Consider the following 12551-nt stretch of genomic DNA (forward strand, 5'->3'; position numbering starts at 1 on the left):
GTAGCCCTGGTCAGGCTCAGTTTGTTACTTAATTTCCTAACCATACAGTTGGTAGTGGCAGAGCCTACATACCGCACCGCGGGGTAGTATGGTTCGTAAGGAGTTAGCAAATACGGTCGTTACTACCCTTTTACGGCCTTTTTTCATTAATAGTGCAGGACCCTTATTTGTCACCTGCACGTACCCCGCATTCCCCAGAGCAGTGGGAGACGCTGCTGACCAGCTCCCGCTTTGGCGATCAGCTCCCGCATGGTTGACAGAACAGTAGCATCCAGAGCGGCTCTGCTGAATGTAGAAGTTTTACTCTATCTCTACAGGGGGATGCTGCCGTTGCATTCTTGCCGGGTGCAACGTATGAGTTTTTTCTTAGGGAAGATAACGCTGGCCTACGTGTATCGCGATGGCGGGGCCGGTCAGGGCAGCGACTCGCAGAAAGAGGTGGGGTGGGCGCCAGGGACAGCCCAAGTTTATACGCCAAGAACGTGCTCTGCGCTTGGAGCTTGTGGAGCCTTTGCTAGGGAGATTTATACGTTGAACGCTCCCCGTTACGCCTCGCATTATTCGACGCACTCACCAGTGCATGCACGTTCTGAAAAATCAAATATGCCAAGCACAATAACACTTTAATAAATGCCGCACGCAAGTTCATTCCGGACGCGATGAAAGATTCGCGTCCGGTCAGAATCACGCGGAAGGTGCTCCACGTGTCTCGTCTGCTTACAAGTGTCCGCCTTTATCGACGCTTCCTTGTTGTTGAAAACAAGAAAACAGCACGCACCAACATGCCCGACAGGATGTCCTTCGATCGAAAGCTCTTGACCGAGTGCCAACACGACGATAGGCCATGCGTCTCACTTCGGTACAAAGAACTGCTGCTTTCTGGGGTTGCGTTATATATTGCATTCTGGTCGCCGGCGTTGTGTCACAAATAGAATTACGATTTATTTTCGTCTTATAATGAGATTTCAGTGCTTCTACGTAACAAAAGCAGCGCAACATTCTAGACACTGTCTGAGGTTACCTCCTGAAAGCACGAACTGATAACGGGAGCCAGCGAATAGTTATGTACTCCAGCGAATAGTTCTGTACTAACTTCCGATTAAAAGCTTTGCGCCGCAATATCACCTCCCAGCGAGCATAAACGCATTACGCTGCCCGCAGCGTACACCGACACGAACCCCGAACTATTTAGCGGTTGGGGTGGTTGTCGTTGCCGCCGTCATTAGGGCGAGCCTTGCTTCTCGAAGCAGTCCCTGGTAGCCCTCGGTTTAAAGCCTTGCGGAGAGCTTCAAGCTTAAGCCTCCCTCCAGTCTGTGACGCCAGAGCAATAAGCCCCGCTGACTGCGGCGGTCCATGCGGGGCGAGTATGGGACGTGCTCCACCGAGGAAACGCATATTCAGTCCGTCTTTCGGTGGTCTTAGTTGATCCTCCCCCGGATGGGCACGTGGCCGATACTCTACCCCAGCGCCAAGTCCCTCCACGCTCCCGTACGCGTCGTCCAGCAATGAGAAGCGTGCACAGACGTCTTCCTCCTAAAAGTTCAGCGTTCTTCCACCCTGTGAAGAAGGGTAACCCGCGAAGCTGGGCGCTGACGCAACTCCGCCCTCCCCGCCTGCCGTTGTTGCTTGTGCTGTGCTTCCCGCAGTAAATATTAAACAGCGCTAGAACGGGGCAGAAGAAGTAACAGACTGGGCGCTGACTAACAATACCGAGTTTGCATCGCCGTGGCGGAATATATACCCTCGGAAGGAAACACAACACAAGGAATGAGGCGAGTCTTATTTTCTGTAAAGATGGGTCGATGCCACGGTGAACTGGGGGTCGAAAAATAAGGCCAGGAACCCAGTTGCCGGCTATCCCAAGCAACGTTGACCGCAATTTTCAACCCAACTCTGTCATCCTGGAAAAGGAGGGGAGGCTGGCTGACACCAGCGGTTCTACGCAGCTCCTGCTAACGCCCAGGGTGGAGGAAACCTTTACCTTGGCATCCAAAGAGGGCACCCTGGACAAAGGCCGCTTGGAAAAATAAAGTTTATTTCCACCCTTCCAAGCAGTAAGTGGAGCTCTGCTAATCCACTAGTTGAGGCTTTCCACGGGGCGTGGCCCACACACCAGCCTCCGCTGGAAAAATAAAAAATATTTTATTCTCTCTTTCTCTCTTAAATGAAGCTGGAATAAAATCTAAACTATAAAGGAGCTCTACTAAATCCACTAGCTTTTAGATGAAAAGGTGAACGTACCGATGGGGGCCAAAATTGACATTTTCAAGGAGAAGGAGGAGTATTGCCTTCAATGAATGAAGAGAAGTCAGCCTTGCGGCTCGTATTGCACATGCGGCAGCGGCCCCCCTCGTGTTGCTGTTTCCCTTTCCCAGCGCGCGCTCCATCACCTTCTCTCAGTACCCATCTCCAACCCTGCTCCGCCGCTACCGTTTCCTCTTTCCCAGTTCACACTCCCATTTTTGCACCTCACGATTTTCTGCACCTCCCAACGCGTTCTATGAAATAAATTCGGGGTAGCTTGCACTCGCGCGCAAAACTATGTGTGAGGTGATCATTGCCGGACACATAGGTAAGTTTCAGTATCGTTGTTTACTTGTATAGTTGCGGTGCTAGTAACCGTCGTCATATGCATCGAAGAGGTCGTCGCTTTCTTCGCGCCGTAACAACCGTGGTGTAACTCGGGGGATTCTCAGTCAGCGCGCATGAGCTACCTCCAAGGCCGCATCTTATACACCACGATGACGATCTTGAGCCAGAACACTCCGAAAAACAGGGTATCGATTGCCTGGACACCGGCTCACACTTATACCCGTGGTACTGTCTTTGCCAACGAGACTGCTCGAGGTCTAACCAGCCGAGCACCGCGAGAGTTGGCTAGAGACGACTATCCCTTTAACATCATTCCAGGAGGTGACGCAATACTACAGCTAGCCCGGCTTACGCTCCCCCAGGGACACCCCTTTCTCAGCAAGAAAGAGGAGCGCCACTGGCGTCTCCTGCAAATGAACACCTTTCCCCATCCGATCAAGCTGCACTTCGTCTGGCCTATGCAATACGACTCGCACTTTCGGTTCTGCGAAGCGCCCTGCACTCGGTATCATGTGGTGCGGAAGTGCCAGCTCAACCCCTCACTTGCCGCGATTTCTAATCCCCCGGTTGAGCAGTGAGAGGCAGAAGTGGCCAGCTCGTGCGTCGAAGATCAGCTTCGGCAGGTCCACCGGGCTGACACGGCTGGACGCTCCAACGGGGTCCTGGACTGAGGAAACCGACCCCTTGGCTCCTTTAATTTAATAAAGTTTATTCTCTCTCTCTCTTTCTTCTCGGCGAACGGTGGATGCAAAGTCATCCTCAGCATTATAGATATCCACCAGCTCTTCGTCATCGACGCGAGGCAGCGGTGGCGGGATCTGCGAATCGTGTCGGGAAGGATTGGCCATGTGTCCCATTATCCATAATGGCTTCTAGATAATACGTCGGCCGCGGTGACCTCGCCCAAACAGGGTGTCCTTTCCTTTTTAGCATTAGCGCTAGTTTTTTTTTTTTTTTTCTACGTGTGTGGTAGCACTTCACGACAGGGCTGAAACTTTTTTTTTTCTTTTTTTGCTAAAGCCATTGCGCGAGCCGGGGACTCGGCGGTCACCGCGAGGCACGAGCTCACGAGCGTTCGGCATTTTCTCGGTTTTTTTTTTTTCTGCAACGGTGAACTTACCGCCAGTAACAACAGCTCCGCTGTTAAAATGGAAATCCAAGGCTTTCGCGTTTTTGTAGCACAAGCTACACTATGCTAACTCGGGCAGTCTTGGCAGGGCACGGCCGGGCTGGAGGAGCGGCGGGCGCGCGCTTTCATACGGCCTGCGCTTCTGGTATAGTTCCCACCTTTCACCGCCACTAGTTCGTGGCGCTGCGGACCAACCCTCGCCGGTTGACCTACAGCACGGGCGGAATAGAGCGGCGGCGCGCGCGCATTTGCCACTGCCCTAGCCCTGCCGTGACTACACGTGATACCTGCCCGTGTAAATTTACATGTGCGTCATTAAAATAGGCGACTCCTTCCCCACTTCTGAATTTTCGGTCTAATAGGGTCAAATAGCCTAACATTATCACTCGGAAGCGCTTAATCAAAAAATTGAAAGAAACATTTTAACTCGGGGCACATGAAGAAAAATATGCGAGGCCTTCATATCTTATCAGCGACTGTATTATATGAAAATGGTGAGGCAGGCAATAAACGCGGCATTTTACGTGACTGAAATATCAGTTCTTATTTTTCTTTTCCGATTATGCCTAGCCTTGGTTTGCACACGGACAGGGCACGACCAGTGACGCGAATGATTTCCCGCCGAGGGAGATACGGTTATCGCTTAGCTAAACGTCTTTCTGCTGCTCACGCTCCGGTCGGGCTCAGCGGACCGCTGGCAGCGAGTGCACTGTCAAAAACATACAGCTAAAACTCTTACTCATGCAACTGAAGTGCACAACGAGTCTTCTTTTTGGTGAGATATAGCAGCGAAGGCATTCATTGGTACCGGTGATATTCCGCGGCAGATCCAAAACACGTGCGGCAAGCGTTGTCGGCTCGCTCGGCCAGAGGCGATGCGTCGACAAAGAAAAAAGAGGGTTGAAAGGGTGGAGGGTTGGTTCGAAGCGCCCTCACTCTGTCAAGAATCTGCTGTATGGTTTCCTTGTTGGGTGCGCAGGCCGTATGAAAGTGCGCGCTCGCCGCTCTTCGAGTCCGGCCGTGGGCAGGGTGACCAGTTTTGCCCTTGAGCGCTAGAGGTCAAACCACGCCCCCTTCCGCATGCGCCCGGCACGGAGCAGCGGCCCGATAACGGGGAGAGATAGGCGAGGAGGGAAAGGAGACGTGCGCGGCATGGCGGAGGAAGACGACAAGCGCGCGCCATTAAGGAAGGCCACGTGCGGCGCAGAACCATGCGCGATAGAGGAAGACGAATATCCAGCTGTGGTCCCTCGTACAGCGGCCAGGCTTAAACAACGCCGTTAGGCGAAAAAGGGGGAAAACAGTACTGTTGCGTACAGCGGCGCTACCTTCACGTCTTACGCATTAGTGTGAGCTTCCTTCATTTTTAAAATAGGGCGGAGCGATAGCGGGCATGAGAATGAGTGGAAGCTCTTGATTACCGGCGATCAATCCCGTCTTGTGGGTACGGGGGACTTCCGTGGTGGCAGCATCACCACGACCCTGGTTAGCCGCCCAATTGCCAGAGGTCCAACCCCCTCTTAATTTTGTGGCCACCGCGTGAACGGGAGGCCCTCAGCTCCATTCTGCAAGCGACATTCCGATTCCAAGTCACTGCAAGCCGGGCACTTCCGGTGCGATGCAGAACTGTTAAGATATGTCCCTCTCCCGACCTAACCGACCTACAAGATACTAAATCACGCTTATTTTAGAAAAGAATGCGCAGAACTGAACTCAGCGAGTATTTTTTTCCCAATACGACAATCCTGGATTTCGAAAAAGGTAGAATTGCTGGGGCTCGAGCCCCCGATCTTAGTGTTCGAAGCTGCGACGCCGCCCGCTAGACCAAAGAGGGAGACCAGCCAGTTGATCAAGAAGATTGCGACAGCGTTCAAATCCTACCAGTAGACGGCACTACGTGTAACAGGAAGTGCCCGACCCGCAGTGACTTGGAAACGGAATGCCGCATCCTCTATTGCTGCGCGTTGCTTCAATTATACCTCAGCCACCCGAAGACCCCTTTGTAAAAATGATCTTCAGTTATGTCGTCCCCGCCCAGTGAATGTGGATATTTTTTTTCTGTCTGTCACTTCCCTCCTATTTTATCATATTATTCCTTCACTAAATATTTATTTATTTAATTGAAATACTATTAGTCTCTTTTGAGACCAGAGCAGGTGGGCATACATGAACAGACATAGACAATAACAGTAGAGCAGGTTTGTATACATGAATAGACATGGATAATAACAGTAAGAATAATCGGTAGATAACATAACCCTGGCGAATAAACATTATTTAAGCTTTCCATTCTTTGGTTATTCAAAATTGCGTTCACCCAAGCATCTCCATTTAAGATATAATAAGTATTAATTATGTCAATTCCGGCAATTCAGCATTCTCGTGCAAATGCAGGTCGTTACGCGGTTTGCCCGTTTTCGTTACTCTTTTACTCGTGTTTCCAACGTTATTTTCGTAACTTTTTTTATTTTAGTCATCGTTTTGTGGAGATGTTTAGGATACACATTTTTAATTTCGCTGGTTCATTGTTCACGCACCCTGTCCACCGAGAGAAGCTTAGCTGTACTAGAAGCTCTCGAACTATATTGTAGGAACAGTCGGATATTACGGGGTTAAGCGATGTTAGACGGACAGGAGAAGGCTTCATGGAGCTCACTAGCGGGCATATTCTGTGCTATAGTGGACCCCAAGAGAAGAAAGAACACGGGGTGGGGTTTATAATCCACAGAGAAATAGCATGAAACGTGGAGGAGTTTTTCACCATTACCAAGAAAGTCGCGGCTGTTGTTATCAAGCTAAACAAGCGACCCAGGTTAAAGATAGTACAGGCCTATGCGCCAACAACCAACTATGATGATGAAGCCGTAGACAGCTTTAATGCTATCGAACCAGCAATGAAGAAGGCAACAACACAGTCCACGATTGTGATGGGAGACTTTAACGCAAATGTCGGTAAGAAGCAGTTGGGAGAAAAGTCAGCGGGAAACTTCGGTATAGACAATCGCAACAGGGGAAGAGATACTCTGGTGAGATTTGCAGAGCGAAATAATCTGAGGTGGATGAACACATTATTTTACAAACGAAAGAATAGGAAATGGACATGGAAAAGCCCCGAGGGTACAACAAAGAATGACTTCTTTTTAAGTGAGAACCCATGTATTGTGCAATACGTAGAGGTGCTATGTGAGATTCGGAGCAGCGATCATAAGATGGTTAGATGCAAGCTTAGGATGAATCTCGAAAGAGAAAGTAAGAAACTCGTGAAAACTAAGAAACCCCGCATGGAGCCAGTCAGGTCCAGATCGCAGGAGTTAATAACTCTTCAAAACAAATTCCCGCTTCTAGGCGAGCAGACCGACGTCTGTTTAGACAGGTTAAATGGCAACCTAACATCGGTAATCAATGAATCAACAGCAGCTGTTGGAGAAGCAACATGTAGGGAACAAACTGGAACACTAAGAAAACTAAGGAACTAATTGCCAGACGCAAGTACATGAAAGTGTCAAGTACGGCAGATCATACTGAATTAGCCGAGCTGTCGAAACTGATTAACAGAAGTAAAACAAACAAAATTTGTGCATATAACATGGCAGTGATCGAGGAAACGTTGTAAATAGGGGAAAGCTTGAAAGCAACTAATAGAAAGCTATAGCCATCGGCAAAGACAGGATGTACGCACTCAGAGACGAGCAGGGTAACAATACGCACAACTTCGACAAGATAATAAAAGTAGCAGAACGATTCTACACGAGGGTGTATGCCAGCGACGTTAGACCAGGGGGAACTACAGAGAATACAAGCTCAACTTGCGATGTCCCACTTGTAACTAAAGAGGAGGTAGGAAAGGCACTCAAAGGCATGAAAAGAGGAAAAGCTGCAGGTGACGACGGCATAACCATGAATCGTTTGAAGGAGGGAGGAGATATTGTACTGGAAAAACTTGCTGTACTATTTTCCGAATGCTTGAAGACTCAGAAAGTGGTCATGGCCTGAAAAAACGCCAGCATTATTCTTATTCATAAGAGAGAGAGGCAGAGAAAAAAATTTGATGAGCTCCAATGTAAGAGTGGAACCCTGGTCCGGGAATCCATGCGTTGCCCTAACCGTCTTGGCCCGTGTCACCAGGAGAGTCTGGTCTTCCGGTTGACAGCTGGTCCACGGTCTCCCACAGCTCAGTAAGGGAACGGGTGGAGAGGGGTGGTAGGGCTGGGTTGTGAGCTCATTCCAGAATTATATGATGGAGAATACCTAGCTGTGGACAAAATTTGCATAGATCGGTGTGCTGGGGAGATCCCAAGGACCTCAAGAATTACAGACCCATCAGCCTACCCTCAGCTGTTTACAAGCTGTTTACTAAAGTTATACTTAGCCACATAGGTGATAGCCTGGATTTCCAACAACCCAGAGAGCAGGCTGGGATCAGAAAAAGGTACTCAACCATGGATTACATCCATGTTGTCAATCAAGAGATAGAAACATCCGCCGAGTACACTAAACCCCTTTACATGGCATTTATAGGCAATGAGAAAACGTTTCATTCCGTACTCACCGCAGCCATGCTAGAAGCCCTAAATGACCAGGGAATAGAGGAAACCTACATAAGACTTTAAGAAGACGTGTATAAGGAATGCACGTGCAGAATAACCCTCCACAAGCAAAGCGATAAATTCCCGATCCGAAAGGGAGTAGGACTGGGAGATACCATCCCGCCAAAACTATTCACAGCATGTCTGGAGGGGATGTTTAGAAAGCTTTACTGGAAAAACACAGGATTAAGGATAAACGGGGAATACCTGAGCAATTTGAGGTTTGTTGACGACATAGTCTTCCTGGGTTAGACTGCAGAACATTTGCAAACAATGCTTGAGGAACTACAATCAGAAAGCACAGCCATGGGGCTAAAAATAAATATGAAAAAATCTAAAATAATGAGGAACAAGCATGACAAAAACGTCCTCTTCAGCTTAGGAAACGAAACGCTAGAAGTATAGTGCCTATAATATACAGTATATTCTAGGCACTGTACTAGAAGTAAAAAAAAATTGTGGTTGATTCCTGTGTCATAAGAATCGGCAAAACACGAAAGTGAAATGTGCAGCGAAATCTGCAGCTGAGCATGATTTGCGAGTCTGCAGCTATCTTGTAGATGTGTTTGGCGAGCGACACCCTGCTGGCGGGTTGCTTCGGCACAGGTTTACTGGCGTCATTTCCGTGACGGATATGGCGTCAGTGAAATCTTGGCGAATCCCGACATAAAACACTTTCGTGTTAAAATATAAAACCCGAAAACGAACAACCCTAGGTATAACAAACTCTTTGGTTCTAAAGGTTGCTTACCCGCAAGAAGATCCTGTGTGCAGGGGTGCACCCTTTTCAGGCCGCTTGCTTCGTTGTACTGGCGTCACTTCCGTGACGGATATGAGGTCACTCAAATGTTTGTGTATCCTGGAATAAAACGCTTTTGTCTTAATAACATAACTACCTCGGACAGAAGGCTAGTGCTAACCTCAACCATGATAGAGAAATTCGGCGCAGAATAGGTATGGGCTGTGGAGCACTCGGCAAGCGCTCCCAAATAATAAAGACTAAGCTACCTCTGTCACTCAAAAGAAAAATCTGCAACAAGTGAATACTGCCGGATACGACATACGGAGCTGAAACTTGGCGCCTTACTCAACAACTAGAAAGCAAGCTTAGGTCGGCTCAACAGGCCGTGGAACGAATAATGTTAGGGGTAACACTCAGGGACAGGAAACGAGTGACCTGGATCAGAGAAGAAACTAAAGTAGAAGATATCATAGTTCATATAAAGAAAACGAAATGGGCTTGGACTGGCCATTTAGTGAGACAAACCGACAACCAGTGGAAAACTAGGGTAAGAGAGTGGACACCAACAGATTGGTTCAGTAAAAGGGGAAGGCCATTAATCCAATGGAGGCATGAAATAAAGAAATTTGGGGGTAAACTGTGGACTCGAGCAGCGATGGACAGAAGCGGAGATGTCTTCGTTCTGCAGTGGACCTGGGTAAACTGCTGCTGCTGATGATGATGATGATGGCAGTGGTTTATTTTTTGTAAAGTTTCTATTTTTACTATATTTCCTACTTTTGGGGTTTTTTTTTCGAAATTCTGTTCAACCAATTGTCTCTATTTACGTTATTATAATGTTTAAACGTGTTACTTCCCTGAATAATGCATTTTTGGGCAAATGCAGGGCGTTACACGGTCCTCACAGTAAGAGCACGCGGAAAGGAATGCTACGCGTTATCGGCCAGTCTTACACCGCAGGAGCTCCCTTTGCAGGCTTTCCTCCGCAACGGGGTTACCGACATCCCTGTGGCTCTTGTGCCCACGAATGAGGGCGCAATACGGCACAACAATCCCGGGAAAATGGAAGGCGGCCTTCGTGCTGCTACGGAGCGCTACCAGAAAATCACCAGCGTGCGTCCCTTCGGGTAAGGAGGCGTTGTGATCCGATCGCCTGACCAAGAGTGCGTGCAGGATTACTGCAGTGTTCAACCTTTGCCTCTTTCCCGGCGAGCCCATTTGTGCCTGTCCATCTTGCCTGCTCGAAGGGCATCATTCGCGGAGTTGACCCAGATATGTCCGTGTCAGATATGCTTGTGGAGTTCGCTTCGGCTGGTGTCATTGCTGTGCATCGCGGTAGCCGAGTGGAGAACGATGTCCGCTATCCTACCGAGTCAGTCATTGCTACCTTCGCTAGTTTGTCTGCCCCTGGGGAGTTAGAGGCGTGGCCCGTAATCTTCAAGGTTGAGCCGCTTTCCGCTCGCCCACTACAGTGCCAAAAACGTTGGCGATTCGGCCACAGTGTTGGGGGCTGTAAGTCGGCCGCTCGTTGTTGTACTTGTAGAGACGGTCACCCCCCTTTTCCATACCAGACAAATGAGGAAACTTGCTGCCTATGTGGAAACACACCGTGCGGACTACTCCAATTGTCCGGTTCGAGCCCAAGAGGTGAAGATCCTAGAGTTAATTGAAAAGTGCCGGTGCACGCGGAGTGAGGCGACGGCTGTAGTTAAAGATAGATCGTCAGGCTATGCCTCAGTTGTGGCACGTGGCTCCGCTACTGTGGACGCATCTCTTGTTGATGTGATCGCGTCAGCAATCGAAAAAAGTCAGTCCAAGATGATGGATCGCTACTTGCATGCTATGGCAGAGCTCCTAACAGTTCACATCACACAGTCTGTGTACGCGTTGTGTGGCGTACCTGTGCAAACCGATTTAGCGTGTGGTTTCAATACTAAGGCTGTTGGGTCGCTCAACCAACAACCTTTGGATAAGGTTGATCCCGCCCAATCTTCAAGCCGTTTCAGCCAAATGTCACCATCCACTTCTGCTTCTGTAAAGCCTTCGTCTCAGTCCCAATGCGGAGGTACTTCTCTTCCCTCCAAAATGGTAGCTGACCTGCCCTCCGGTCGTCCGTCCTCGAATGTTCGTCATTGATCCAAAGCCGCAACTGGATTGTCTGTCTCCCTCCCGGCATCTCACATTCGTCCAGCTAACGAGGATCAGGTCATTACTGAGAACCACCTAGTGTCATGGAGTGTCATGGAGTGTCAATCGGTTGCGTATAAAAGAACAGGATCGCCGATTTTGGGTTCATCTGATTCGTGCCCGAAGCAAAAGACAAAGAAAGGTCAAGCGAGTCAAAACACAGGTGATATATTGGAGGCACCTGTGGTGGCCATCACTTCCCCATAATGGCTCTTCGGGTACTTCAATGGAATTGTCGTTCAGTCTTTTCAGTGCTAACAGACCTTCACTATATTGTCTCTAAAACACGACCAGACGTTATTGTACTGGAGGAAACTTGGCTGGCTTCTGGTCGGCCATTTAGATTCCAGAATTACCGCACGTTCCGTTTAGACCGTCCAACTAAAGGAGGAGGATTGCTAACTTTAATATCCCTCAATTTTGCCATAAAGCCCATCTTTCATTTCAATTAATGTCCGTGGAATCGGAAATTCTGGCAGTGACGTTCAACCTTCCAGGTTGCGTTGCATTTTCTATAGTGAACGCATACTTTCCGGGTAGAGTAACTTCCACCTCTTCACTCGATGCGGTCTTGTCGGCGTGTGAAAAGCGAGTTGTTCTTTGTGGGGATTTCAACTCGCACCACGTATCGTGGGGTTTCGGCACAGATTCCTGTGGCAGGCGTCTTTGCGCCTGGATGCGGGACAACAATTTGTACTGTTTTAACTCTGGATCTGCGACATTTTTTCGACGGCAGACAAGTTCTGTTCTTGATTTGACCTTCTCCACCCCGGGAAATATATCTTCATGGTCTACTTGGGACCAAGCTACAAGTAGTGATCACATCCCAATTATATATGAGTTTTTATGCTCTTCTAAGTCACCGCGAGCACATATAGTTCGGCATATCAATTTTCATCGCGTTCAAAAGGAAATAAAGACAACATTTAGCTCTATTCCGTCGGGAAACGAGGAACTCCGGGCAGGTCAAGTGATATCAATCCTTTCAGAATCTGTTAAAAAATTGCACTTTATTGTTTGTTCACAAAAAGATGGCGGCTCCAGTCCATGGTGGAATGAGGAATGTGCTCGTGCGTATAGTCAGAGAGAAGCGGCTTGGAAGAACGTTCTTAAAAACCAATGCCCACCAAATTGGACCAGTTACAAGCGGATTGTTTCTAAAGCAAAAAAAAAAAATTATAACACCGAAAAGTTTGCCTCTCTATCAAAGTCCAAAAATAGACGCATGTTGCATAGATTCCTTCGTTCAAGAAAGGTCGTACAAGATCAGCATAACGGCAGGTCAATTGTTCAGTAAACAAGTGAATCTATGGAA

Source organism: Haemaphysalis longicornis, unplaced genomic scaffold (assembly GCF_048455015.1).
Source record: "Haemaphysalis longicornis isolate Haplotype H1 unplaced genomic scaffold, Haemaphysalis longicornis Haplotype H1 scaffold_2, whole genome shotgun sequence".
Lineage (NCBI taxonomy): Eukaryota > Metazoa > Arthropoda > Arachnida > Ixodida > Ixodidae > Haemaphysalis > Haemaphysalis longicornis.